This window comes from Mus caroli, chromosome 7 (assembly GCF_900094665.2).
Source record: "Mus caroli chromosome 7, CAROLI_EIJ_v1.1, whole genome shotgun sequence".
Classification (NCBI taxonomy): domain Eukaryota; kingdom Metazoa; phylum Chordata; class Mammalia; order Rodentia; family Muridae; genus Mus; species Mus caroli.
The window spans coordinates 70565681-70573322 of NC_034576.1; positions in this window are offsets into that span (position 1 = coordinate 70565681).

The following is a 7642-nucleotide window of genomic DNA, read 5'->3' on the forward strand; positions in this document are numbered from 1 at the left end:
GAGAGGGCATGCGGGAGCCTGCTATTGTGAGCATCTTCACAGCTGGCAAGATGGCCACTGTGAAGATTTATGGGAGCTGGGGTGGGGGGTGGCGGGGCTGCCTACTGGAACGGAGCAGTCATTAAAGACAAGTGAGCCGCTGTTGGAAGCAGGAATATTCAGTAATAACAGGGGGACAAACATTGGTGGGGGCCAGGGGCTTCCTACCTAGAAGGTAAAGTTTTCTATCTGCCTTGTGGGGAAGGAGTCTTCTACCTCTTTTGAAAAATGAGCTTTTTCAAGAAAGACATGAGTTTAATGCCTGTGAGAGGCAGAGGATAGCTCTGAGGTGAAAGCCCTCACTTTGGCCCCAGAGGCACAGGTGGCCCTGGCTAGGGCTCAGGCTTGGAGGAGGAGCCTGAAGAGTGGAAAGGGCCTTGGGGCAAGCACACCACACACCGGAAGTCTGTGAAAGCCTTCTAGGCTTTGCAACCTATTTGTTCCTTTACCAGACCAGGCCAGCCAGTCAAATGTCACTCTTCCCCTACTAGGATTCATTTAAACATTTCCTGTAACTCCTGAAAAGGCATTTCCCTCAGTATCTAGGAGACATTTGCATACCCCTCACCCCCTGAAACGTATCTGTTGGCCTTGTTCTGGCCTAAGTAGTTGTGTCTGTTATAACTTCCCTAACACATTATTGAGATTGGAAGCCTCAAGTGTTGTGGGCACAGATGAGTCTGCCCAGCTTGCCTTTCTTAGGGGACCACACCCCTGAGCTCCTACTAATCTGTCTGCTGTGAATCTCTCACTGTGGAGACCCAATGGTTGTTCAGGCACAGGGCTGGTCAGCTATAGGACCCTGTCTTCTTCAGAGTTCTACATGGGCACAGGGTGAGCACAGTCTTAGTCAGGAGTAGATATATGACCCAGGTGTGTCCGGTCAGAGGGCCACCTTCTCAGCACATGGCAATTGGTTCATAATGTACGAATGAATGGTCCAAGCAAAGGCAAGGCGAGTCCTTCTGGAGAGATGGGCACACGTTAATTTGAGGAAAGCCATGATTTCTGTTGGGACTACTAAACTGGACTTTACCTGGCCATAGGATACAACCTATGGAAGGGGACGGAGCTGTGGCAGGAGGGAGGCAGATAGACCCTGCACCAAACTCAGAGTGGGTAATGCTTCTGGGTTTTTTCAGTTGGGTGAACTGAGAAATTCCCCTTTTGTATTTAAGTTCTTTTGAGTTGAGTTTCGGTCACTTACACCCCAAAGGATTCTCCGCATTTTGTCAGATTCAGTTTTTTAGTGGAAAGACGAAGTTTATACCCAAGTAGATTTTCTCAGATTCTTTCCTGTGGCCATCGTGGCTCAACTTTCATTTGCAGTGTGTGTGCCTTGCTCCCCTACACATCCTCTGCCATCCTGTGACACTGAGAGACCAGGTGGCCTGTTCTCATCTCCACCTCATCTGCATCATCTCTTTTGCTCAGTGTGATGATGACATCCTGATTCTGCTGATCATGAGAATGGAAACCTGCCCCAGGAGATGTGTGCCCCAGTGCCCCCAGGGCTGCCTCAGAATGGTGCAAAAGGATGGAAGCTAGTTGCAGAAAAGCAGGGTGGTATAGTGGTGTAAGGTACAATCTCAAAAGCCACCGTCCTGTCCCCAAGCTTCTGACCTCTCATCAGCTTTGTTTGTTCAGTGGCACAAAGGTGACAGCTAATGCAGAGGGCAAAGCTGTGCATGTAGCCTGTTACTGTGGCCACTAAACAGACCAGGGACCCAGAAACAGACAGTTGAGGCCCAGCATCCTAGGAACCATCTGTGAAGTCCCAGTCTACTCTTGTTAGTTGCGAAGCACTGAGAGTCACTGTCCCCAAGACCACTTTTCCTATCTGAGAAAAGAGGGCACTAACATCTCCTTTCAGGTCTGGGGAAAGACTGGAGGCAGCAGGGTTGAAGACTGCTTGGTCCATAGCAGGCACTCAGACACGTGGGCCAACAAGGTGGTGGTAAAAACAGTTCTTTCTTAAGGGGATGAGAGTGACCTACCCCAATCGCCTGTGGAAGCAGCAGCCCCTGCTGCCAAGAGGAAGTGAGATAAGGAACATCTAGCCTGAAGCAGCATTAGACATGCTGCTCTGTATGGAGTTCCCATCTTGGGATGAACACACAGGCACAGACACACAGACACACATGCTTACATGCACACACATGCACACACAGAGAGACATAACCACATATTCAAACACATACTCACAGACTCACACACATCCACACACACAGACTCACACACTCACACATGCACACACATTCACACACATACACTCATTCACTCACAGGCACATTCACTCACGTACACACACATGCACACTCACATGCATACACATATACAGCTCACTCACATACACACACACACACACACACACACACACACACACACACACACCCTTATTCCAAGGATCTCTATCTTTCCATGGTCAAGTGGTGATTGCTATGACAACTGGCTCCAATATTTTACCTATTGAAACTGAATAGACTATCCTGACGCTTTGGTCAAAGAGCGTTTTTCTTGTGTAACACACAGCTCCTCTACCTTCCCAGGCATTTCCTCCACACTTTACTGTCTTTCTAAGGGTGTCCATTTGGAAAGACACAATTGTTTAAAGAAATAATATTTATTTTAATGTAACTGTAGCTGTAATCACATTATTACATTTTACCTCAACCAACTTTTTTATTCAATACACGATAATTCACACTTTGTACAGATTTAAAATAGTATTATGCTAAGATTATACATAAGAGATAGAGGGAGTTAGGCCGGTGTTATTGCTGCACCCCAGCCTCTGCCCTTGATGTCATAATTTTATTCTCTTCCTCAAATCGCTAACGTGTCCAGGTGTGATGGCACACTCTTTTAACCCCAACCCTCGTGAGGCAGTTCGAGGCCAGCCTGGTCTACAAAGCTGGCAGTCCAAGACAGCCAGGGCCACACAGAGAAACCCTGTCTCCAAAAGCCAACAAAGCAAAACACCACTGTGGTTGAAAAAAAATTTTTAAACTTTAAAGATTTAAAAAACAAATGGGTTGACTTTTTGTGAATTTTATAGATGAAGACAGAGAAATACTGACATAGTCAAATATTCTGTGAAGGACGTTGTCTTAGTTGGGGTTTTACTGCTGTGAACAGACACCATGACCAAGGCAACTCTTATAAGGACAACATTTAATTGGGGCTGACTTACAGGTTTAGAAGTTCAGTCCATAATCATCAAGGGGGGAGCATGGCAGCATCCAGACAGATATGGTGCAGGCAGAGCTGAGAGTTCTACATCTTCATCTGAAGGCTACTAGCAGAATACTGACTTCCAGGCAGCTAGGGTGAGAGTCTTAAAGCCCACACCTACAGTGACACACGACTTATCCAACAGGGCCACACCTTCTAATAGTGCCACTCCCCGGGCCAAGCATATACAAACCATCACAGATGTCAAGGATGCAGACTAGGAAGAATTGTCAGCCAACAGGCATTTCTGAGCTATTTTAACTGGAGAATGGGAGATCACAGCTTGCACTGGGCTGCTTCTTTGAGAGGACCAAGGAAGATGCCAAATGGAGAGCAAGGCATTCTCACTTTTGCTGCCTCTGAGGACTGATTTCTAGGTCTCACCTCAAACTTGATAGGCAGGTGGTCCTGGCAGTGGATAAAGGTTGCAGTCATATTTTCCGGTTTTCTTTCCATCTCCGAGTCGAGAGACCTCTCAGTGCCTGGATCAATGAGCCGTGGTGTAACTGCAGACAAACAGCCACCTCTGAGACAAAACACAAACCCAGGATTTTGCCAGGCTATTCCACCCAAGGGGTGGCTAGCCACCACATATATCTGCAAGCACCCACGCTGGGTCCCTGCGGTTTCTATCTGCACCAGATGTTCTTGCTCCTCAGCGTGCAGTGTAGCATTTTATCCTGTCTGCCTTGTGTTGGCCCCTGTTTCCTGGGTGAATATTTGGCCTCCCTGGTCTGTCTGGGAGGGCAGATTGGACAGTATAATTAACCCAGGTTTTATTACCAAATATACCAGTCTGAATCCCAGCCGTGATGCTTAATGGGCAAGAAGAATTTGGCAGATGTTTATTATCTGCACATTTGAAAGTTTCTACTTTAACATCTCCTTTGAGCCTCAGCTAGCCCATCTATAAGCTATTAATGGTGTCTGCCTTATAGGTTTATTGTAAGAATTAAATGAATTAACCCAGAACAAAGATTGGTGCATGGAAAATTCCTAACAATCTAGCCCCCCCTTACGCTTGGGCAGGGGCACTTTCCAAGTCCCTAGGTGGCTGCCTAAAGCTACAGAGTTTCAGCTCCATAATAAAATGACTTTCAACGTAGCTGAGCATGTAACATGTATTGTGGCTGTAACTTTTGCCATTTGAGATATAATGGCAAAATTCTCATGGGTTTCTTTCCTCCTTACTATTCCCTTAGATAAAAGATTATTATTATTATTTTTAAATGTAGAACAGATCTTAGAGATTCGTTTCATGCAGACAAGAGTTTTCACCTGTCCTATAAAGAATTTTACAGCTTCTCTTTGGCATGTCAAAATGGCCAGCATCACTGTTCCTACAGGACTATCTCTGAACAAAATAAAGGATACTTAAACCCAAGCCCTGGGATATGAGAAGCTGGTCTGATCAGCAAGATGGTCTCTGAGATTAATGGGTGGGGAGTGTATACAGCATGGAAACACAGCAACGAGAGGATCACACCTGGGAAGGAGTGGGAAGCCATTGAGATTTCATCTCGTGTATCAGGGTATACAATCTGAAACATGAATGTTTGTCATTCTGGAATTTCCCACTTAACATTTTCAGGTCACGGCCTGACTGAAGCTGGAAGGAAAACTTAAAGGTCAGGGGAACTATTATGTTCTGAGTAGTAGTGATTTTACTTACATCACTAGTGTAAATGTGTCGTTTTCCGAGGCTCTAAAGACTGTGTGTCTAACTTCTTCCTTCTTGGATGTTTAACAACTCCGTCTCAATGAAGAATAAAATTCAAATCATTACACTTCCACATCAATTTTAGGCTATGACACCATCTTTAAATCTGAACCTAATCTTGACAAAGAAACTTAAAATATGGAAGTAAAGTAAATATCAACTGATATTTCTTCCAGCAACAAGGGACAGCAGTGGCAGGGGCTGGTGAGATGGCTCAACAGGGACAGTGCTTCCTGCACACTCATGAGAGCTTGAGTTTGGGTCCCCGGACTCTACGTGGCATGCAGCTGCAATCTCAGCACTGGAGGGAAGAGACTAGAAGATTCCTGAGGCTGCCTGGGTAGTCAGTCCAATCAAATCAGTAGCTCCTGGATCAGAGAGAGACCCTGTCTCAAAAGTTAGAAGAAGGATGATTGAAGAAGACACCCAACATTGTTCTTGGTATACACACACACACACACAAAACACACACACAAAATACACACAGAGAGAGACACACATAAACACACACAGACATACCACAGACACATAAAACACACACAGACAAACACTAACACAGACACAGATACACACACAAAACATACACACACAGACACATACAAACACACAACATATACACAGTCACACACAAACACACACACAAACACACAGACACACACACACACCACATGCAGAGGGAGAGACAGAGAAACAGAAACAGAGAGAAAGAGACCTTAGGAGGGGTGCCATACATACTACAAAAATGATCCCTCTGATCCATGGTCTATTCTGTAAGTGGTAGTCAGACTCCGAAATGCCTCCTAAGGAGTCTTAATTCTCTTTGCATCCCTTTCTTGCCCACTGGAATCCCATCACTAGTGGAAAGTATTAGAGCTCTGCTTGCTTTCTCTCTGGAAGCCTTTGTATACCCAGAAGTTTGAGCCCTACCCTCAAGCAATATATAAGCCCTGGTTACTCTAAGTCATATATTAAAGCATCCAAGGCAAGACACTAGTCCACATACTTTAACCATCATGCAGAGTTCAGATGTCTACCCTCCAGGATGTCAAAGCACATTAAGGTTTGCCTGGTAGAGTCTGGCAATGCTGCCATCCTCAGGTCCTGTTGCTGGCAATTATATTGGATTCCCCACTTTTAAGGAAGCGACTAAGGTTGTATGGAAGCAAGCTGGCAAGGGCTTAGTAGAGATCCACTTGGTTCTCTCAGTGTTTCCAAGGTCTCTACTAGGCATGTGCAAGACACACAAGCTCTCATTTAAACTTAACGGAAACTGAAAGATGAATGGAACTCTTTTTATTATCCCCCCAGACCTTCCCAAACTCAACATAACTCACACATCCATTCTAGGGATAGCAGGGAGGGTGGTGTCTAATAAAAGTACAAGGCATAAAAGTACACACAAGCATTTGGGAACAGCTGGCTCCTTTCAGTCTCCGTGGTGGGAATACTCATGCCCCAGCCAGCCACACCATGGCCTGCCCTGGATCACCAAGCTGCCAGTCTTCATTCAGTACTTCCTATAATGTGACCATCACAGGTTAGGTAAGTGTGAAATGTGTGCAGGATACAGAAACTGTGACCCTCCAAAGGAGCACTCACTGACAGTCTCTGTGAGCCTCCCTCTGGTCTCCTTACTATGTGTTACATATCCTCAATTCATAACACTTTTCATTTAAATTTATTACTATTCTATTATTTTATGGATATAGGTGTTTTGCCTGTTTGTGTCCATGCACCACATGTGTACCTGATACCCTCAGGGGCCAGAAGAGGACATTGGATCCTCTGTAGCCAGGATTACAGATCATTCTGGACAGCCATGTGGGTGCTGGGAACCAAACCCAGGTTCCTTGGAGGAGCAGCCAGCGCTCTTAACATCTGAGCCACCTCCCTGGCCCTTTGACTAAGATTGTAAGAATTGCTCACTCTTTAAAGAAATACTTTATCAATCAGCTAAAATATTATCTAGTGGAATTAGAAAACAAGTTAGCTAAATATTGATCACAGTTGTTCCAAACAAATATGTCATGTGGGTCAACTATAATAGATCAAATATTCAGATCTTGGAATTTCCCCCCACACCCACATCAGCTTTGAATTTTATGGGTTAATTGGAGTCATTGATAATAAAGTTTTCTCTGCTGGAGTCCCAAGGATAAGAACAGTGGACTGGAACTTCACACCCATTAAGACAATGGTAACAATAACTAGAGTAGAGAAGCAATGCCTGCTGGTGAGGTGTGGAGAAGCTAGAATCTTCACACGGCAGGTGTGAGTAGACGCTGGAGTTGCTGTAGAAAGTAGTTTAGTCATGCGATTGCCAACTGAGTCAGAAATTGCTGCAAAGAGCTGCAAAATGCCTATACAGGAATGCTCAGAGTAGCACACTTCAGAATCTTTAAGGATGTAAGCAGCCAGGATCAGTCAGTGATGGGCAGATAGGCAGCTTGTGGTACCTGTCAGACTGGTGCTCCATCCGCAGAAGAGAAGGAACTATCACTACTTAGGGTGATGTGGATGAACCTTGAAGACATGCTAAATGGGAGTCTGGTGACAAGCTTCACACATGGTATGATCCCGTTTTTTTTTTTTTTTTTTTTTTTAAGATTTATTTATTTATTATATGTAAGTACACTGTAGCTGTCTTCA